Source organism: Rutidosis leptorrhynchoides, chromosome 1, assembly GCF_046630445.1.
Source record: "Rutidosis leptorrhynchoides isolate AG116_Rl617_1_P2 chromosome 1, CSIRO_AGI_Rlap_v1, whole genome shotgun sequence".
NCBI classification, from domain to species: domain Eukaryota; kingdom Viridiplantae; phylum Streptophyta; class Magnoliopsida; order Asterales; family Asteraceae; genus Rutidosis; species Rutidosis leptorrhynchoides.
In genome coordinates, this window is record NC_092333.1 from 691,287,914 (window position 1) to 691,312,242 (window position 24,329).

The window sequence follows — 24,329 nt, forward strand, 5'->3', positions numbered from 1 at the left end:
CTCGAGTTTAGATATCATTGAATTCCATGAGTTTGTAATTCTCAATCTTTAAGGTCAATCTCTAGGATTGAATAATATCAGTCTTAAAAGCTGATTTTTAATCTTTAAGGAGATTATCCTTTCTGGGGATCTGATTCATTAGTCTTATCCAGCTAATTTGCATGGCACCCCCCCATTGTACGAGATAAATCCTTCTCATGGTTAGGATAAATCTGACCACTTGGCGACCCTGTTTAATGCTGAGGTCCGTGGATTTCCTGCTGATTTTAGTGATGACTTTTCTAGATTTTTCGTCAACCTACAGCTGGTCTGGACGACAACTTCATGACCTAAATCAAGAAGCGCGTTTCTTTTTCGGAAGACTTTACTTCCTTTTAATGATGGAATTGATTCATCGTGTAGATCCATCTCTTCTTTTCTTTCATCGGGTAAAACAGTTTAGTTTAGTCCAAAGCAAAAGTATTTTCAGTTATTTGTTACAGATATATGTGACATATGTTTAAGATAACTTGGTAAATTTTCCCACACTTGGCTTTTATTTTCCTTTTTATCGTCCTCTATTCCATTTTAAATGAATTTTAACATTTTAGTTTGTTTCTCAGTTTATGTCCTTTCCGAGGTAACAATAATTTCGGTGTTAAAACCTAGTTTTATCGTTCATAAATATGTATAAACATGATTTTGAGTTCATTTAATTGAAAATTTTGAAAATTTTTACTAGAATTGGGTAGTCAGTATATAAGACTATGGCTGTTCTTTAATATCAGAGAGCACTAGATTCTAATACAACTACTGCTTTACTTTTTTTTTTAATGGTAACCAAGTGTATAAAGTAAAAAATTTTAAAATCCGAAAGAATTTAACCCCAAATATATATTAGTTTACTTTTATAAAAATACAAATATATATATAAGTAATATTATTATTATAAAGGGGGGTTTTTACCGTTTAATGACCGGTTTGTCAATTTTAAAACTTTAGTCGCAGTTAAAACCAAATGTAAAATATTAAAAATAAATACAAGAATTAAATTAAAGCATGAAGTAAATAACGATAATGAAATTGCGAATAATAAAAGTGCGATAAAATAAACTTGCGATAATTAAAAAGTACGATAATTAAAATTGCAATTAAATACAATAACAATAAATAAAGTGCGATAATTAGAAGTGCAATTAAATATAAAATAAAGGAAATTAAATATGAAATAAAAGAATTATGCTTATTTAAATTTCCGTAATCATGATGTTTGACGTGTTGATTTTAGTTTTATGCCCATGGGTTAATTGTCCTTTGTCCTGGATTATTTAATATGTCCGTCTGGTTTTTGTCCATAACAGTCCATCAGTCATAAATATAAAGTGCGAGTGTCCTCGTCAAATTATCCTTATACCCGAAGTTAAATATTCCAACTAATTGGGGATTCGAATTGTAACAAGGTTTTAATACTTTGTTTAATGAATACACCAGGTTATCAACTGCGTGTAAACCAAGGTTTTACTTGATGTCAAAGCTAAGGTATACGAAATAGTTTATATTTTACTAGGAAAAACTATTAAATACGATACAATTTTACACAAGATATTTATTTATTTATAGAATGGATATACTTAAACCTTGCTACAACACTTATAGGCAGTGTACCTAATCGTACAGTAGTGTAGTTTTTAGTAAGTCCGGTTCGTTCCACATGGAATTTTTTTTAAACAAAGCTCAACGCTATATTAGTTTACTTTTATAAAAATACAAATATATATATAAGTAATATTATTATTATAAAGGGGGGTTTTTACCGTTTAATGACCGGTTTGTCGATTTTAAAACTTTAGTCGCAGTTAAAACCAAATGTAAAATATTAAAAATAAATACAAGAATTAAATTAAAGCATGAAGTAAATAACGATAATGAAATTGCGAATAATAAAAGTGCGATAAAATAAACTTGCGATAATTAAAAAGTACGATAATTAAAATTGCAATTAAATACAATAACAATAAATAAAGTGCGATAATTAGAAGTGCAATTAAATATAAAATAAAGGAAATTAAATATGAAATAAAAGAATTATGCTTATTTAAATTTCCGTAATCATGATGTTTGACGTGTTGATTTTAGTTTTATGCCCATGGGTTAATTGTCCTTTGTCCTGGATTATTTAATATGTCCGTCTGGTTTTTGTCCATAACAGTCCATCAGTCATAAATATAAAGTGCGAGTGTCCTCGTCAAATTATCCTTATACCCGAAGTTAAATATTCCAACTAATTGGGGATTCGAATTGTAACAAGGTTTTAATACTTTGTTTAATGAATACACCAGGTTATCAACTGCGTGTAAACCAAGGTTTTACTACTTTGTTAGCAATTACACCAATTACCCTTGAATGTAATTTCACCCCTGTTTTAATTATTCTAGTGGCTATTAATCCATTCCCGTATCCGGTTAAATGAACGATTATTCGTACATATAAATACCCCGCTCATCGTGTCCGATCGAGTGTATATGGTAATTTATAGGGACGCCCAATTGTAAATCTTTATATTAACATTAACAAACTTTCATTTAGTTAAACAAATATAAAGCCCATTAATAGCCCATAGTCTAATTTCCACAAGTGTCGTTCTTTTGTCCAAACCCCAATTATGGTACAAAGCCCAGTTACCCAATTTTAGTAATTAGCCCAACATCATGATTACTTCGTTTTAAACAAGCATAATAATAACTTAGCTACGAGACATTAATATAAAAAGGTTGAACATAACTTACAATGATTAAAAATAGCGTAGCGTTACACGGACAGAATTTCGACTTACACCCTTACAACATTCGCTAACATACCCTTATTATTAGAATTATAATTAAAATTAAAATATAAATTATAAATATATATATATATATATTTTACGATATAGATAGAGAGATGGATGGATATATTGTAATTTTTGCGATCAGAATTCGTTTGCTTTTATAGAGATTTTTGACTTTTGGGGCTCCGCGACTCGCGTCCAATTTTGCCTTCAAACTCTGCGAGTCGTGGAGTTTACTTTTACAGCTCAGAGGAGTTTGGCTCTTTGTTTACCGACGGTTTAAATATAAATATAATATATTAAATAATTATAAGAATTATTTAAATATTATATTATATTTATGTGCATAGTTGACTTGTAATTTTTAGTCCGTTGCGTCGAGCGTTGAGAGTTGACTCATGTCCCGGTTCTGGATTTTCGAACGTCCTTGCGTACAATTTTATATTTTGTACTTTGCGTTTTGAATCTTGTACTCTTGTAATTTCGAGACGTTTCTTATCAATAATTGGAACCTTTTTGATTGTCTTTTGTACTTTTGAGCTTTTTGGTCGTTTGCGTCTTCAATTCGTCGAATCTGTCTTTTGTCTTCACCTTTTATTATTTAAACGAATATCACTTGTAAATAGAACAATTGCAACTAAAAGCTTGTCTTTCTTGAGGAATAATGCTATGAAATATATGTTCGTTTTTAGCATTATCAGGAGGATAGTAAGCGGGTCGGGTCGGAACGTAGTGATCCTGAGGTGACAGCTGGCTCATGATCTGATGCTGATGATAGTCCCATCTATCATGCTGTCATTGCCTGGAATGCTCGTAATCATTCCGGGCTTGCCACTGCTCCATCCGACTAAATCTCTCCTCGTTTGTCATGTCTACCTCATCTACACGCTGGTAGACGTCAGTCATAGCCTCCCTAATGACATCCCTAATGTCATCCGCTTCCTCCATTTCCTTATCTGAACCTCTCTCTACCTGAGGATGACTACCTTCATAGGGTACTGCCTGGTTGCGTCTGCTCTTTAATACCAAAAATACTTCCTCCTATTATTCCCCCTTCCTGTATTCCTTCAACCATCTTAGATAAATAAAAACCAACACAGTAAGGGATATTAACAAAGCCTCTTGGGTCTCGAATACACTTTAGGTAAAATAAATAATGTAAGGTTATTTTCTCCTTATTGTGACCTCTCTGTGTAATCGAGTTAGCCAAAAATCTATGAATTATACGAAGCTCGGCTCTGTTAATATGTAAGTAGGTATGAGTTCCTGCCCTCCCAAAAACATTATAATCTGACATACGCCTCCAGACGGCGTTCGCGTCAAAATTCCTATCTACCCTTTCACCACGATAAATCAAATTCATACAATCGGGTAATAGCAATTCACCAGGAGTATATATCTGCAAAGCCCTGGCCATGTCTAGCATGGACATCCTGTACATCCTACGGCCAAGTATAAACCTAAGAAAACTTCTATCATCTAATCTATCTACATCCGCATTTAACGAAATAGTACTCAACAGCTCAACACACCATTCCTTATATACAGGTCTACGAATGGTGAATTGATGTTCCCAATCAGGAAAAGAAGAACTGCCATACCTTTGGATCAGATGCTCCCTAACTGAGTTAACTAGTTGGACCCTTTCTAAAGGCTCCCAATCGATTACCCTCAGCACCTCTACATTTTTCGGTACCAGTTTGAATTTATTACATTGATATGTTGGGTAATCTCTCCAGCTTCTATCAAATCTCAAATTAGGATGCAACGTGTGTTCAGGAATCGTTAGGTATTCTACTGGCGGATGCATCGGAAATACTATAAAGGCATCAACAAATTTTAGCGGATCATAATAAGGTACGTGTTGATCAGGTTGATGTTGTTGTTCCTGTTGTGGTTCTTGTTCGGGTTCTGGCTCGTATTGTAATTTTGGCTCAGGTTCCGGTTGTGGTTGTCTAGATGATGATGATGCACCTCCAGTTTCAGTATATTTCTGCAAAACACATTAAACACAAAATTTGTGCATCTAAATATACATTAGTGTTAGCAAGATAACAAACTAAAAGAATCACAATGACATGTTTAATCTATATTAAACTTATGCTCATTTTCATATTTTTATCAAAATCTACACTTTTTCAAATAAGCATATATGAAAATGTATACAAAGTTCATAAGCATTTAACTCAAATAACATGTCAAAATAGTCATTACTAACAATTAAACAAGTCTCAAATGGTAATTATATCAAATTAATCAAGTTCATGAATTTTAGACTTAAAAAGTCCACTTTAATTCTCAAAAATCATGTTTAAGATCAAAGTTTGGATCATTTAGCTACCTAAACATGTTACACTACTTAATTTAGTAATAATTCACGACAAAAATCGGCCATAACTCGTTTATATCAAAAAGCCCCAAATTGCTCAAGAACACAAACCCTAGATTCCTAAAAATTTTGAAGTTTTTGGCTTTAAATCATGTTAAATAGCATCAATCTAGGTTATACATGTATAATATACTAACAATTTAACACTAATTACACTAGAAATTAACAAAATCAAATTAGGTAAAATATTGATAAATATCACAAAAACTAGAAAATTTATGAGTTTAGGGGTGTAATTTTTACCTTCTTGTTGAAAAATCCGAACCTAAGCATGATTGTTGCGGATTGTAGGACGAAATTTGGTGAATTTTGGTGAAAAATTGATGAAATTTGAGAGGGTTTTGGAGTGTATTCGCGTATGTGTGTGTGTGTGTGTTGTGGTGAAGAGCAGAAGCAGCGAGCTGCTTTTGTTTCTGTCCTGATTTTTGCCTCCATGAGATCGTATGGAGGTATAGTATAAATCCCATGCGATCGCATGGGTCTGGGTTTTTTTTTTTTTTTTTTATAAAAATCTTACACTTTTTAAAACAAATAAATAATTAAAAATTAAAATTTTTTTTTCTTTTTAGGATGAGGGCGTTTCGGATCGTTGTCCTAGTTCGTCCCTCGACAAAATTTTAAAATTTGTCATTTTTAAGCGCGGTTTTAAAAGCAAAGATTTTTGGGTTTTTTAAATGTTTTTGGCATACTTTAATTCAATAAGATTAAAAATAATGATAATAAAAGTTCTCGTCCCTTCCATGGGTAGAGCAATTTCGGTTCAACGACCTAGTTTTCAACTCACGACGAATTTTAAAAATCACATTTTTAAATTAATGAAATAAAGTAAATTTTTATTTTTAAATTCACACCAAACTTAAATTTAAAATGCATAAAATTAAAAATTCATATTATTAAAATATTAAAAATTCACACCAAACTTATATTATATTTTTGTTTTTATAAATACAAACTTATATTAAGCATATTAATTTTTCAAATATGTACAAACTTAAATATATTAATTTTAAAAAGTTTACAATAATAATTTAATATTAATTTTAAAAACAAAGAAAAAATAAAATTAAAAATCTTTTTGGTCTTTTATCCCACTTTAATTAATCAAATATTATCAAAAATATACGCCCCTCTTTTCGGTAAAGTAATTTCGGTTCCATAACCTAGTTTTACTCCTGACGAATTTCTGAAATATTTTGGGTTGATTGATTGGTTAAAGATATTTATACTTTAAGAATAAACGGTAAATTTCGCAGTGATGTAATAAATTTTTGCATGATATCAATAATTTCGGTTGCAGAACCTAATTTTATTGAATACCAATTTAATACTTTATAGCGAACGATTTAGCGTTTATTATCAAAAGGTTAAAAGCAATAAAATAAAAATAAAAACTGTACATACTTACCTGTGAGAAAGAATTCTCAGAGACCTGCTTTAGCCCACTCATAAGATAGTTGGACTAATTGGTTTTCCATAGCTACATAGGCGTAACCTCGAGCATTCAACGATTTTTCTTCGAAACATATGAACGGTCCTTCTCTGCATAAAGTAACGAATTTGGTATTTGAATATGTTTGATTATTTGAACATTTACCTTCGTGTGACCATTTTCCGCATTTGTGACATCTTTCGAGGTGTCGTGCTCTTCTTTTTGCTGCGGATTTTGATTTTCCTTTTCCAAAATGTATCTTATTATGATCGTTCCTGAGTACTTTTCTTACTCCGTCCAATTTAGCTCTTATTACTAATACCAGGTCACTTAGGAGTGTGTTATTATTACGTTTAGTGATCAAAGCGTGTAGCATTAAACCATGGTTCAGATCAAATGAATTCTTCATCTCGCAAAACCTAAAAAAAAATAAAAATTCAGAATGGGGGGAGAAGACTAGTTCTTTAGGGTCTGCTAGGGAAAGACCATTCGGATTCCATTCTCGGAAACTACACGAAAATAGAATATCTAACTTTAACAGAAATATAAATTACCCTAAAAAGATTTGAACCTTCCCACACTTAGTTAGCTGTGGTGTCAAAATTGTGATTAACTTCATCTTCAACTTCCATTGGATTATCTATGTAATGTTTAACTCTGTGACCATTAACTTTAAATTCAATTCCATTTGAATTTATTAACTCTACTGTTCCGTACGGGAAAACTCTTTTAACTATGAATGATTCAGACCATCTTGATTTCAATTTTTCAGGAAATAGCTTGAATCGTGAATTGAAAAGAAGAACTCTGTCTCCTTCTTTAAATTCTTTTGAACTTCTGATTCTTTTATCATGCCATTTCTTCGTTCTTTCCTTATAGATTAATGAATTTTCATATGCTTCATGTCTCAATTCTTCTAATTCGTTTAATTGACTTAACCGTAGACGTCCGGCTTCATGTAAATCAAGATTACATGTCTTCAAAGCCCAAAATGCTTTGTGTTCAATTTCTACTGGAAGATGACATGCTTTTCCGTAAACGAGTCTTAAAGGTGTGGTTCCAATTGGAGTTTTGTAGGCTGTTCTAAAAGCCCATAGTGCATCCTCCAATTTCATGGACCATTCCTTCAGATTTGATCCTACGGTTTTCTCTAGAATACGTTTTAAAGCTCGGTTGGTATTTTCAACTTGTCCACTTATTTGTGGATGATAAGCGGTTGAGATTTTATGAGTTACTCCATATCTTTTGAGAACTTTCTCAAGTTGATTATTACAAAAATGAGTACCCCGATCATTTATTAAAGCTTTCGGTGTTCCAAACCTAGCAAAAAGACGTTTTAAAAAGTTGGCTACAACTCGTGCATCGTTAGTTGGAAGAGCTTGTGCTTTCGCCCATTTAGATACATAATCAATGGCTACGAGAATGTAGAGATTATTATGAGATTTTGGAAATGGACCCATAAAGTCAATACCTCAAATGTCAAATACTTCACATACTTGAATGACATTTTGTGGCATTTCATCACGTTGACTTATTTTTCGGCCCTTTGACAAGCATCACAGGATTTGCAAAGAAGGTGTGCGTCTTTGAAAATTATAGGCCAATAAAATCCAGCATCGTAAACTTTTCTTGTTGTGAGTTGAGGCCCATAATGCCCTCATGTTGGTCTTGTATGACAATGGTTTAAGATTTGACTAGCTTCATCTCCGAATACACATCGGCGTATTATTCCATCAGGACAACTTTTAAACAAATGTGGATCTTCCCAGAAATAGTGTTTTATATCACTAAAGAATTTCTTTCGTTTTTGGTACGACAACCCTTTTTCAAGGAATCCACATACTAAGTAGTTTTCATAGTCTGCAAACCATGGAATTTCATTATAATCTATCTTCAATAGATATTCATCAGGAAAGTTGTCTTGTATGGCCGATTCATTTAGAACTTCTAATTCGGGATTTTCAAGACGAGAAAGATGATCAGCGGCGAGATTTTGTACTCCCTTTTTATCTCAGATTTCAATATCGAACTCTTGTAAGAGTAAGATCCAATGGATTAATCGTGGTTTAGCATCTTGTTTTGAAAATAGGTATCTAAGAGCAGAATGGTCGGTATAGACCACCGTTTTAGCTAGAACGAGATATAAACGAAATTTGTCAAAAGCAAAGACAATGGCAATGAGTTCTTTCTCAGTAGTTGTATAGTTCGTTTGTGCTCCTTGTAACGTCTTACTAGCATAATATATAGGTTGAAATCGTTTTTCAATTCTTTGTCCTAAAACGGCTCCCATTGCAAAATCACTTGCATCGCACATAAGTTTAAACGGTAGATTCCAATTTAGAGTTATGATCGGCGCATTAGTGAGTTTTTCTTTAAAAATATTAAAAGATTTGATGCATTCATCTGAAAAGATGAATGGAGCATCCCTTTCTAGGAGTTTATTCATAGGAGTGGCAATTTTAGAGAAATCTTTTAGGAAACGTCTGTAAAAACCGGCATGCCCTAGAAAACTCCTAACTCCTCTAACATTAGTGGGATGTGAAAGTTTAGCAATTACATATACTTTAGCTCTATCCACTTCAATTCCTTCCTTTGAGATTTTATGTCCAAGAACGATGCCTTCTTTAACCATGAAAAGGCATTTCTCCCAATTAAGTACTAGATTTGATTGTTCGCATCTAATAAGCATTCGTTCAAGATTGACTTGACATGATTCAATTGTATCACCGAAGACTGAAAAGTCATCCATGAAAACTTCCATGCATTCTTCTATCATGTCGTGAAAAATCGCCATCATGCACCTTTGAAAAGTTGCAGGGGCGTTGCAAAGTCCAAATGGCATGCGTTTGTAAGCAAAAGTACCATAAGGGCACGTGAACGTGGTTTTCTCTTGGTCCTCGGGTGCTAGTGGAATTTGAAAGTATCCAGAAAAACCATCAAGAAAACAATAGTAACTGTTTCCGGCTAATCTTTCCAACATTTGATCAATGAAAGGTAAGGGAAAGTGATATTTTCTGGTGGCGTCATTTAATTTTCTATAATCAATACAGACATGTCATCCTGTTATAGTCCTAGTAGAAATAAGCTCATTTTTTTCATTTGTGATGACAGTCATGCCATCCTTCTTAGGTACGCATTGAACTGGGCTTACCCATGGACTATCAGAGATTGGATAAATTAAACCTGCATCAAGCAGTTTAATAATTTCTTTCTTAACAACATCTTGCATATTAGGATTTAGTCTTCGTTGGCATTGCACATACGTTTTATGACCTTCTTCCATAAGGATTTTATGTGTGCAATACGAAGGACTTATTCCTTTAATATCATGAATCTTCCATGCAATGGCTGGTTTATGAGCTTTTAGCACAGAAATGAGTTGAGATTTTTCATTTTCAGTAAGAGAAGGCGATATTATTATAGGTAATTCAGATTCACCATGTAAATAAGAGTATTCCAAATGGTTTGGAAGTGGCTTTAACTCTAATGTCGGTGGTTCTTCTATCCATGATTTGTATCGATATCTGTCTTATTCTTTTAGCATTTAAATTTCTTCTGTTGTTGGTTCATATCCATTAGCCATAAGTGTAGCTAACATTTCAGCTTCATCAATTTGTTCAGTTCCTTCTCCTAAAGAACATTATCATGTTCCTTGTAATTCTGGAAATTCTTCTAACAATTCTGCATGTGAATCTATAGTTTGAATATAATAACATGTATCATCTGCAGATTGCGGTTGTTGCATGGCTCTATCAACAGAAAAGGTAACACTCTCGTCCTCGATACTTAAGGTCAGTTTCTTACCAAACACGTCTATTATTGCTTTAGCTGTGTTTAAGAACGGTCTTCCTAATATGAGAGGAACTCGAGAATCTTCTTCCATGTCCAGAATAACAAAATCTACTGGAAATACTAAAGTACCAACTTTACCTAGCATGTTTTCCATTATCCCTCTAGGATATTTTACTGATCGATCGGCTAGTTGTATGCTTATTCATATTGGTTTCAATTCTCCAAGGTCTAGTTTAGCGTATAGTGAATACGGCATTAGATTTATACTAGCACCTAAGTCTGCCAATGCTTCTATTGAACTAAGACTACCCAGAAAACATGGAATTGTGAAACTTCCTGGATCTGATAATTTTTCTGGTATCTTATTCAATAGCACTGCAGAACAATTTGCATTCATAGTAACAGCCGAAAGTTCTTCTATTTTCTTTCTATTTGTGATTAGATCTTTCAGAAATTTAGCATATCTAGGCATTTCTGAAATTACATCAATGAAAGGAAGATTTACATTTATTTGTTTAAACATATCCAAAAATTTGGATTGCTCGGCTTCAAGTCTCTCTTTTCTCATTTTACTTGGGTAAGGAAGTGGTGGTTGGTATGGTTTAACATAATGTTTAGTCTTAACTGTGTTATCTTCATTAACCTTTGCAACTACCGGTTCTTTTTCCTTATCTTGTTCAGATTGTGGTTCTTGTGGAGTATGAATAGAGTCATCAGAAATTATAGGTATTTCAGGTGATTTAAGTGTAATACCACTTCTTGTGGTAATGGCTTTAGCTGTTTTATTCTGGGGGTTAGCATTTGTATCACTAGGTAGACTTCCCAGTTTTCTTTCACCTATTAACCTTGCTAGGTTACTTACTTCTTGTTCCAAATTTTGAATAGAAGCTTGTTGATTTCTAAATGCTTGAGCATTTTGTTCATTAGTTTGTTTCTGAGATGTGAAAAACTGAGTTTGAGATTCAACTAGCTTCGACATCATATCTTCTAAATTTGGCTTTTTATCATCGGTTTGTGGTGGTTTATTTTGAAAAATAGGTCTTTGCTGATTGTAAGTATTGTTGGACACTTGTTGATTGCTAGGACCTTGTTGGTTGTTGTATGGAACATTTCGGTTATAATTTTGGTTTTGATTGTAAATTGGTCTTGGCGGTTGATAATTATTCTGATAATTATTTCCAGGCCTTTGGTTCATGTATGAAACATTCTCTCTTTGTTCCATTGTTTGTTCAATACTGAGACAATCTTTTGTTAAATGTGGTCCTCCACACTGCTCACAACTAATTCTTATTGAGTGAATATCCTTAGTCATCTTTTCCATTCGTCTCTCGACAACATCTATCTTTGCAGAAATGGAATATAAGTCATGGCTAGAATCGGCTCTAGCTGCTTTAGATGTTCTAACGATATCTTTTTCTTGGTGCCACTCATGTGAGTGGGAAGCAGTTTTATCAATAATTTTGTAAGCATCAGTTGCGGTTTTCTTCATAATGGAACCACCAGCTGCTATATCGATGTCTTTTCGTGTAGTGATATCGCATCCTTGGTAGAATATTTGTACTATTTGATAAGTGTCTAAACCATGTTGCGGACATCCTCTCAATAACACTCTAAATCTTGTCCATGCCATATATAGAGTTTCATTTGGCTTCTGTGTGAACGTAACAATTTCTCCTTGAAGTCTTACGGCTTTAGATGCCGGAAAGAATTGTTTAAGAAATTTTTCAACTAAAACGTCCCATGTATCAATCGCCCCTTCAGGTAACGATTCTAACCAATCTTTGGCTTCTCCCTTTAAAGTCTAGGGAAATAACATGAGATATATCTGTTCATCCTCCACTTCCCTTATTTTAAATAAAGTACAAATCCTATTAAAGGTACGAAGATGTTCATTTGGATCTTCCTTCGGCTCACCACTAAATTGGCATTGATTAGTTACCATGTGTAGAATTTGTCCCTTGATTTCAAAATCTGGCGCATTAATGTCAGGTTAAGTAATTGCGTGACCTTGGCCAGTGCGTTTAGCTCTCATTCGGTCTTCCATACTTAGAGGTTCCAGATTCTCCATGATTGAATTTGTTGAATCTGAATCACTAGAGGATTCTGATTTAATAGTTGGTTCCTCGACAATTTCTGTTTGAATGATTGGTGGTTTCGGAGGAAAGATTAATGGTTCAGGATCTCTGAATTGTCCCTGAATATTCTCCGGATTCTCAATTGTGAGGTCGGGTTCAAAAAATGGATTATCGGAAATTTGAATTGGAGTACTTGGTCGACTGGATGACGATTCTAAAGAAAAATCAACGGCGACAATATTTGCTAGATGTCTTGATCAAGTTACAGGTGGTGAACGTACAAAAGGTGGTGAACGTTTTGCTCGGTGCATTCACTGAATATCCTATTAGTTATAAAAGATAAAAATTATATAAGTTATCAAATTAATAGACTTTTCTGATTTTGCCCACGTTTCGAATAGCCAATAGATGCAGCAGGTAGCCAGGACCCTTTAAATCGGAAGCCCACAACTCGCCACTAACAAATCCAACTATTACTACGAACCAGAAAATTTTGGATGTCTATCAATTTAACCACTTAAAATAATTTTTCGTTGAAATTTAAAGAAAATTTAGAGAAGAAATAGAAAATTCTATGTCCTAAAAACTAGAGCGGCGAGAAATAAGAAAGAAAAAGAGCGCGTCAAAAAACGTCAAAAAATAAAAGGTCGAAAAACAATAAAAAGAACGTAGCGCGTCGAAACTTAAAAGGAACTAAAAACTAAGAATTAAAAGTTGCGTCTAAAGGTATTAAAGCTTACAAGAAATACTATATCCCAAATGGCAATAACTTAAAAAGGTACTAAAATATAAAAACGGCGTCGCAAAATTCTAAAGCACTTAATTCTTAGTCTAAAGAAAAGGCACTTAAGGGATTTTACGGCAAAGCCTAAAAATCTAGAAATAAAAATAACTATGGCACAAACTATGACTTAAAACTAAATACGAACGAAAAATAAAAATATTACGCTAAAATAAATAAAAAGATACAAAATATAAAAATAAACTTAATGTTGTAAAAAGTACAATTTTTATAAAAATATTATTTTTATATTATTTTATAAAAGTATTAGTATAATTATATTAATAAAAACTAGAATAAAACTAAATAATACAAAATAATAATAAAACTAAAACTAAATAATAAATAAAGAAAAACCTAATTAGGGTTTTAATAATAATAATTATAATTTACTCCGTAATTATTGCTCGGATCAGAGTCAAACCTGGCTTATCAGTCAGCCTCATGCGGTCGCATGAGTTCTACGCTTCTGGGCCATGCGATCGCATGACTCTTGGATCCGGGCCAGAAGTCTGGGCTGCAATAGTGTCGGGCCGAAAACTTTATATATTTTTTTTCTGTTTGCCGTTTTAATATTTATATAAAATATTTATTAAATAAAAACTTATATTTTTACAAACTAAAAATAAAAATTAAGAAACTTTATAGTTTTATATATATTTAACAAACTCTTAAAAATATATATCTTTTATTTTTCTTTTTATATTTTTGTATTATTAATATATAAAACGTATATTTTTATAAAAAAGGAACTTAATATAAATTTTTTTTATAGCGTTGCGATTTTGGCGTTTTAGCTTTCCCCGGCAGCGACGCCAAAAATACTTGATGCGTGCGAGGTGTACTAGGAAATAGTATTAATTTTTACAAGGAAATACTATTAAATACGATACAATTTTACGCAAGTTATTTATTTATTTATAGAGTGGATATACCTAAACCTTGCTACAACACTTATAGGCAGTGTACCTAATCGCACAGTAGTGTAGTTTTTAGTAAGTCCGGTTCATCCATAGGGAACTCAGCCAAGTTTAACGCTATATTAGCTTTAACTTATAATTGTAAAAATACAAATATATATATGTAATATTATTATTATAAAAAGGGAGTTTTTACCGTTTAATGACCGATTTGTCGATTTTAAAACTTTAGTCGCAGTTAAAACCTAATGTAAAAAAAAAATATAACTTAATTTTAAAGCGTAAAGTAAATGACGATATTGAAATTGCGATAAAATGAAATTGCGATAATTAAAAAGTACGATAATTAAAAGTGTAATTAAATACAATGACAGTAAATAAAAATGCGATAACTAGAAGTGCAATTAAATATGAAATAAAGGAATTATGCTTATTTAAACTTCCGTAATCATGATGTTTGACGTGTTGATTTTAGTTTATTACCATGGGTTAATTGTCCTTTGTCCTGGATTATTTAATATGTCCGTCTGGTTTTTGTCCATAACCGTCCATCAGTCATAAATATAAAATGCGAGTGTCCTCGTCAAATTATCCTTATATCCAAAGTCAAATATTCCAACTAATTGGGGACTTAAACTGTAATAAGGTTTTAATACTTTGTTTAATAATTACACCAGGATATCGACTGCGTGTAACCCAAGGTTTTAATACTTTGTTAACAATTATGCCAAGTATCCTTGTACATAATTCGCCCCTGTTTTAATATTTCCATTAACTATTAATCCATTCCCGTGTCCGGTTAAATGAACGATTATTGATACTTATAAATATCCCGCCCATCGTGTCCGATCGAGTGTATATGGTTATTTATAGGTACATTCAATTGTAAATCTTTATATTAAATTAACAAACTATCATTTAATTAAACAAATATAAAGCCCATTAATAGCCCATAGTCTAATTTCCACAAGTGTCGTTCTTTTGTCCAGACCCCAATTATGGTACAAAGCCCAATTACCCAATTTTAAATATTTTAGCCCAACATTACAATTACTTCGGCTTAAATAAGCATAATAATAATTTAGCTACGAGACATTAATTTAAAAAGGTTGAACATAACTTACAATGATTAATAATAGCGTAGCTTTACACGGACAAAATTTCGACTTACACCCTTACAACATTCGCTAACATACCCTTATTATTAGAATTTAAAATTAAAATTAAAATTAAAATATAATATATATATATATATATATATATATATATATATATATATATATATATATATATATATATATATATATACGTGAGAGAGATAGAGAAAAAGATATCGATGTTCGACCGAATTCGTTGCTTTTTATAGGATGTGGCCTGGCACTGTACACCATGCGATCGCATGGAATTATAGCCTCCAGGCCATGCGATTGCATGGCCTTTTTTTCCAGCTCATAAGAGTTTGTTTGCATTCTGCCGACGGTTTATATATATAATATATAAATAATTTTAAGAATTATTTAAATATTATATTATATTTATGTGCATAGTTGACTTGTAATTTTTAGTCCGTTGCGTCGAGCGTTGAGAGTTGACTTTGGTCCCGGTTCCGGATTTTCGAACGTCCTTGCGTACAATTTAATATCTTGTATTTTGCGTTTCGCGTCTCGTACTCTTGTAATTTTTAGACGTTTCTCACCAATAATTTGAACCACTTTGATTGTACTTTGTACATTTTAGCTTTTTGGCTGTTTGCGTCTTCAATTCATCGAATCTGTCTTTTGTCTTCACCTTTTATTATTTAAACGAATATCACATGTAAATATAACAATTGCAACTAAAAGCTTGTCTTTCTTGAGGGATAATGCTATGAAATATATGTTCGTTTTTAGCATTATCAATAATCTATACACATTCGGAAGGATCCATCTTTCTTCTTGACGAATAAAATTGGAGCTCCCCATGGTGAAGTACTCAGTCGAATGAATCCACGGTCCATTAATTCTTGTAACTGGCTTTGTAACTCTTTCATCTCAGACGGTGCAAGTCTGTATGGAGCACGAGCCACTGGTGCAGCTCCTGGTACTAGATTTATTTGAAATTCTACAGATCTAAATGGAGGTAATCCCGGCAACTCTTCCGGAAAGACTTCAGAAAAATCTCTTGCCACAGGCACGTCGTTGATGCTCTTCTCTTTTTCCTTCGTTTCTACTTTATTAACATGCGCTAGGATAGCATAGCACCCTTTCTTCAAGCACTTTTGGACTTTCAAGCAGCTAATGAGTTTTAGCTTTGAGTTACCCTTCTCTCCATATATCATTACTGCCGTTTTATCCTTACGAGGAATGCGAATTGCCTTCTTGGCACACACAACCTCAGCTCCTATTTTGGACATCCAGTCCATGCCGACTATTACATCAAAACTTCCTAATTCTACGGGTATCAAATCAATTTTAAATGTTTCTCCGGCTAACTTTATTTTACAATCACGGCAAATTTTATCGGCTTTAATTAGTTTACCATTAGCTAACTCAATCATGTACTTAGCATCTAGAGGTAATCATGAACAATCCAATTTAGCTTAAAAGTCTCTACACATGTAACTTCTATCGGCACCAGTATCAAATATAATAGATGCTGATAAGTCATTAATGGTAAACGTACCCGTAACAAGCTCCGGGTCTTCACATACCTCTTTAGAATTAATAACAAATGCTCTTCCCCGTGCATGTCCATTATTCTTCTCCGGATTCGGGCACTGGCTCTTAATATGACTCTGTTTCCCACACCTGTAACAAGTAACAGTAGCCAAGGCAGTTCTATTTGCATTGGTGGCAGGAGTCTTGGTGTCATTTGTATTTGTAACAGGAACCCAACAATCTTCAGCAAGATGACCCCTTCGGTTACATTTGTTGCACACCACATTGCAAAAACTAGTGTGATGTTTGTAGCGTCTGTTACATAAGGGATTACGCCCTTTGTAACCCGAGCTTGAACCACTGCCCGCACCTTGCGTGGTTTCCTGTTTCTTGAGAGATTGTTGCTGGTGACCTCGATCACGGTTTCCATCCCACTTTTTTTGTTATCCGATACCTTGGCATCGGTATTTGATGCATTCTTATCCAGGATGATCTGATCCATTAGCTTGTTTGCCATGGTGATAGCTTCATGAATTGTCTTGGGTTTGGATGCTGTAACATTGGCCTTGATGTTCTTTGGCAGACCATCTTTTTACAATTCAATCTTTCGCTCTTCCGTTGGTACCAATTCAGGACATAACAAGGCTAATTCCATGAATCGCCTGTTATAGTTGGTAAGTTCCGTTCCGATAACTTTCAGATTTCATAACTTGGCTTCCATCTTCCTGACCTCGTTCCTTGGGCAGTATTCGTTGATTAGCATATTTTTCAATTCCTCCCAAGGAGTATCATATGCTTCATCGCCCCCTACAGCTTTTACATAGTTTTTCCACCATGTAAGTGCACCATCCTGTAATGTGCATGAAGCATACTTTGTTCGATCCCCTTCCGCACAACCACTGATTTTAAATACGGACTCCAGTTTTTCGAACCATCGGGTTAAACCGACTGGTCCTTCTGTTCCACTGAATGATGAAGGTTTGCAACCTTGAAATGCTTTATATGAGCATCCAACACGAGGGTTTGTGTTGTTTGCTGCTGCTCTTGCCGCTTCGACCCAAAGCATTCGATCGTTTACGCATTGGTTGATAAGCTCCTCAATTTCTTGTTCTGTCATTCGATTTAATCGAGCCATGTTTCTTCAATAAACATATAAGATAATTAATCACATAGAATATTATAGATGTAGCAAGTAATTAATGGTACATCGTGGCATATTAATAATATGAACCAATTATTATAAAAGCATTTTCTTCATATTAGCATTTTATAATTGTAGCTCGGGTAGTACCTACCCGTTAAAGTTCATACTTAATAGCTAGTACACAAATTAACTACTACAATCATGATAATATTATGTCATGAAAAACTTAATGCATTAATACTTCACGCTTATTCTTTTGGTACAATATTTTACAATAATTCAATACCATTATTTACATAAAACATACGTAAGATGAAATATAGCACATGATATATTATTATATAAGGCGTGAAGTCGAATAGCTGCAAAAACAGATTAGAAACGATGAGGCTTCCTTGGGAATTCAAAGAAATCTCGAAAATCATAGAATTTTCGCTTTCCCACTGTCAGAGTGCGTATTTCAGCGGTAAGTCTAGGTTTTGGTTGGGGTTCAGTAGATGATATTTCTGTAGTATTGGTAAGATATGGTTGACTAGGTGTGGTAGTATCGGGAGCACTTGGTACAATAATTGTTTTATTAGTTTCTGCTTTTGGAATTTCTGGGTTGTCGATTATAGGTTCCTCTTCTTGTTCCTTTGGGAATTGTGAGTCTTCCAAAAATGCATCCGACTCCAGGTCATCATCGTCATCAGTTATATAGATGATTGATACACCTTCCTTCGGGTCATTGTCGTTATCAGATAAGTCGATGATTGGTACTTTTGCTGGAGATTCAACTTCGGAGTCGCTGAATGTGATAATGTGATTGGTGCTAGAAGTAGACATCTATCATACATTAACTACCACATTAGTAATATACCACATAATATTTACAAGTTATAATATTTAATTTCTGACCAAAAATGATAAGTAATGGTTTTTAAAAACAAGTTCAGTCAAAGTCCAGACTCACTAATGCATCCTAACAAATACCGGTCAGACACACTAATGCAATTTCTGGTTCGCTAACACCTCTGCTCTGATGCCAACTAAAACGACTCGTCCATATTACTATAAATGCGGTACGTTATTCATTGGTCCCATAGCGAGGTATTTGACCTCTATATGATACATTTTAGAAAATATTGCATTCGTTTCATAAAAAGACACACCCTTATTATACACAATGCATGTTTTAAATAAGTGGGCGATTATTTAAGAAATAATCCCCATCATACATTGGTTTCTAAATAATACACACGTGACATAACAGTCGAATATAATACATGACAAAGGTTTTATTGAATGCAACACTTCATTTAAACAAAAGCATGAGACTCCATGCACAGCTTGCTCAGATAATGCAACAGCGGAAGACTTTCTTAAGGACCTGAGAATAAACATGCTTAAACAGTCAACACAAAGGTTGGTGAGATATATAGGTTTAAAGCTAGCATCGATATAAATATACACCACAAGATTTCATAGTTATAAATATTTCAATAAAGATATTCTATAAGTTGTTGAGCGCTTCGGTAACCATACTTAACCATAAATGTAGCATATTCCCTTTATTATGAAATCTCCCTACACTGTACCAAGTGTAGTAAAAACGAAGTACTATGCAACCGTTTACGATACTAGAGCGACTAGCCCGGTTGGGGTTGTCAAACCCGATAGATCTATCAATAGGATTCGCTCTTTCATGTTCTTACAATAGGTAAATATAGTTACCAAGCTATTAGGGAAGATATGTAATGTGGTACAACTAAACGTAGAATATATTTTAAGTACTTGCGTCCATGGCATAAAACATAAAATGCATGTATTCTCATCCCAAAATATTTTTAGAGTTTAAAAATGGGACTATATACTCACGGTAGTAAAAGTATATTAATAATAAGTTTTCAGCTTATTAAAAATATGGTCGTCCTTGGATTCACGAACCTATAACAATAATAATGATTCAGATAATAATACGACATGTGAATAAAATAAAACAAGTTCATAGAATACTTATATATTAATTTTTTTAACATTTTTATGTTAGTAGTCCTTTGTTAGTAGTCCAAAATAGTCCGAAATGTCCAACAGTCCAATAATCGGTATATATATATATATATAATCTTAGAATTACCCCACGACATATTGTATACGTATTGTATTTGCATCAACCCAGAGACGTATTGTATACGTATTGCCTTAGAATTTATCAAAACGTATTGTATACTTATTGTCTTAGGATTTATCAAAACGTATTGTATACTTATTATCATGGAATGTACCAATATTATTATATATATATACAATCTCGGAATTTACTAAGATTATAATATTTTATTATACTAATGATAACATGTCCAAATATATATAGGAGAAGTTAGCAAGGATATGGTTAATATAGTTTTTACAATATAAATTTCGTCCATACAACGTTAATTTTAGCAGATTTTGTTTTGCTAGCCAAATATTCATTACAACTCCGTTTAAAGTGAATCAAATTGCTATGGTTTCATAATGAACTGTAGTATTTAGAACTAAACTAAAAAAGTAGTGGTTTATAGTTAGAGTTACAGGTTACAAGTCATATTTGAAAGAGGTAGTCATTTCCGTCGAAAAATGACATCTTGATGACCATTTTGAAAAAAATACTTCCACTTTTAGTTTAACCATGATTTTTGGATATAGTTTCATGTTCATAAGAAATATCATTTTCTTAGAAGAACAACTTTTAAATCAAAGTTTATCATAGTTTTTAATTATCCAACCCAAAACAGCCCCCGGTTTTACTACGACGGCGTATGTCCGGTTTTACGGTGCTCTTCGTGTTTACAGGTTTTAAATCATTAAGTTAGCATATAATATAGATATAGAACATGTTTTTAGTGGATTTTAAAAGTTATGTTAGAAGTATTAACTTTATTTACGAACAATTTTAGAATTAACTAAACTATGTTCTAGTGATTACAAGTTTAAATCTAAGTGTTGTTTCGAAACCTTTAAGTTAACGACCTTGTTAAATGTAATTAATCCCATTGTTATTATATATAATGGGATGTTAAATTTTTATATTATCATGATAACATAGTGTGTTAATATATCTTAATACGATATATAAATATTAAGTCGTTATTACAACGATAATCGTTACGTATATATATCGTTTCAAAATCCTTAAGTTAGTATTCTCATTTTATGTATATAGTTCATTGTTAATATACTTAATGAGATACTTAATTATCATTTCATCATGTTAAATATATATATATAAGTTCATATATATATTATCATGTTATTTACAAGTTATAACGTTCGTGAATCATCGGACAAGTTGGGTGGTCACACGTTTACATAAAATTCGTTTCAATTAATCAAGTCTTAAAAAGTTTGATTGCTTAATATGTTGGAAACATTTAATCATGTAAATATTAATATTGTTCAATATATAATCATGGAAAAATCCGGGTCATGACAGTCGTCCACAAGAATTTAGTGGTACTGAGGACCCATTGGACTTACTCGTTGGTTCGAAAAGATTGAGTCTATTTTCAGGGTTAGCCGAGTCCGAGAGGGGGACAAGGTTAGTTTTGCTAGCTGCACTCTTAAGGATAGTGCATTGACTTGGTGGAACAACTTGGTTAGTAGTTTGGGTAATGATGTAGCGTATGGTTTGACTTGGAATAATTTCAAGGAAAGAATGATCACTCGTTATCGTCTTAGGGGTGAACTTAAGAAGTTAGAGGTTGAACTTAAAAACTTGAAAATGAAGGGCACCGAATTAGATGCCTATGAGCAAAGGTTCTTCGAGTTGACTTTGTTGTGTCATAATATTTACGCTGATGAGAATCTTAAGATTGAAGCTTATATTGATGGTCATCCGAGAAAATTGAGCATGGGGTTGAGTCTAGTGAGCCCCAGACTATTAAGGCTGCTATGTCTATGGTCCATAAACTTAATGACAAGATTTTGAGGAGAAGTAAGGCTGCTGTGACCGAAGCCAGTGAGGAAGTTGTTAAGAAGGCTGATAATGGGAAAAGGAAGTGGGATAATAACCGCAACCAGAACCAAGGTCAGTAGAAGAAACAAGATACTTCTGGTTCTAATAACCGTAATCAGCGTGTGTGTCCTCGATGTTATAAGGCTCGTGATGGTTATTGTACGGTTACTTGTAAAAGGTGTTCCAAGCAGGGACACATTACTAAAGATTGTACGGTGCTTATGCCGGGTTCTGCTACTCCTACTGCAGGTGGTAGTAATAATGCTGGTAATAATGGTGGTAATGGTAATGGTAATGGGAGGCTGAGAAATGGTGGTAATCAGAGGGTTTGTTATGAATGCGGTAAGCCGGAGCATTTCCGTGATGCCTGCCCTAACAAGAAGACTACTGAGAATGCACGTGGAAGAGCATTCAACATTAACACCAGAGATGCTGAGGAAGATCCTAAACTTGTTACGGGTACGTTCTCGGTCAACGATTTATCAGTTTATGTGCTATTTTGTTGAGATAGCTAATGGTAAAGTGCTTACTGCTAAGACTGTGTATCGTAAATGTAACATTAATTTGGCTGGTAGAGAATTTGAGATAGATTTGATACCAATTGAACTTGGTAGTTTTGATGTTGTTATTGGAATGGATTGGTTGTCTGCGAATCGTGCTGAGATTGTGTGTTATGATAAAGCTATTCGTATTACTAATGTGGTTGGAGAGCCGCTGATGGTTTTTACGGATAAGAAATGCAGACAGTTAAATCTTATTAGTTGTTTGAAAGTTCATAAACATCTTCGCAAAGGCTGTTATGCTATTCTAGCCCATGTTGTTGATTCTGGTAGAGAAGAGAAGCGCGTTGATGACGTTCATATTGTTAGAGATTTTCTCGAGGTATTTCCCGAAGATTTACCTGGCCTTCCGCCGCAACGCGCGGTATAATTTCAAATCGATCTTGTTCCCGGTGCTGCTCCTGTAGCACGTGCTCCTTATCGACTTGCGCCTTCCGAACTTCAATAATTGTCGAGTCAACTCCGTGAGTTGTTAGACAAAGGTTTCATTCGTCCTAGTTCGTCCCCTTGGGGAGCTCCTGTTCTGTTTGTTAAGAAGAAAGATGGTTCTTTTCGTTTGTGCGTTGATTATCCTGAATTGAACAAGCTTACTATTAAAAACCGTTACCCTCTTCCAAGAATTGATGATCTGTTCAATCAGCTTCAAGGTTCATCTGTTTATTCTAAGATCGATCTTCGTTCCGGTTATCATCAGTTGCGTGTTAAAGAATCTGATGTTTCGAAAACTGCTTTTCGCACCCGTTATGGTCACTTTGAATTCCTTGTTATGCACCTGCTGTGTTCATGGACCTCGTGAACCGTGTGTGTAGACCCTATCTGGACAAATTCGTTATTGTTTTCATCGATGACATCCTTATTTATTCTAAGAATGATGAAGATCACGAAGAACATTTGAAGCTAATGCTTGATTTATTGAGAAAAGAAGAATTGTATGCTAAGTTCTCTAAGTGTGCTTTCTGGTTAAGAGAAGTTCAATTCCTTGGACATATTGTTAGTAAACAGGGAATACAAGTTGATCCTGCCAAGATTGAGGCGATTGAAAAGTGGGAAATTCTGAAGACTCCTACTCAGGTTCATCAGTTCCTAGGGTTGGCAGGTTATTATCGAAGGTTCATTCAAGATTTCTCTCGTATAGTGAAACCTCTGACTGCTTTAACGCACAAGGAGAAGAAGTATGAGTGGAAGGATGAACAAGAGACTGCTTTTCAGATTTTGAAGAAGAAGTTGACTACCGCTCCGATATTGTCACTACCGGAGGGTAATGATGATTTTTTTGTTTATTGTGATGCTTCACGTTAAGGCTTTGTGTAACATCCTCAATCGGGCCTAGTTGTAAGATTACTAGATTGCCCTTAATTTTGTTTTGCGTTATTATATGCTTTTATTTCTATTTAATATTTATTATTATTTAATGATGTGGTTAGGACCAGTTTGTGACAAGGGTCACAGAACAGGTTTGTTTATTTAATTTGGACTCCGTTTGGGTTGCCAAATGACGTACGAAAGATATTAGATAACTGATAAATACCCGTGTATCGCACAGTGTGGGAATTAAACCCAATTTAGTGACTAGTCTGTGTTCTTTCTTTCCATTTCTAGACCCTTCTTCTCTAAACACCGTACCTTCCCTTCCACCTACAATCAAACCCTAATCCTTAATCTTTAGCTAAAGCTCAAATTGTTCATATCTTTGTGTTCCTTGTGATTTACTGATTCTAACAATGTAAGATTCATAGCTTTTCATGCTTTAATCTTCAAGAAAATGGAGTTTTTGTGTTAGTTTTCATAAAAGTTTAAATTTGTGTCAAAACAAGTGAGTTA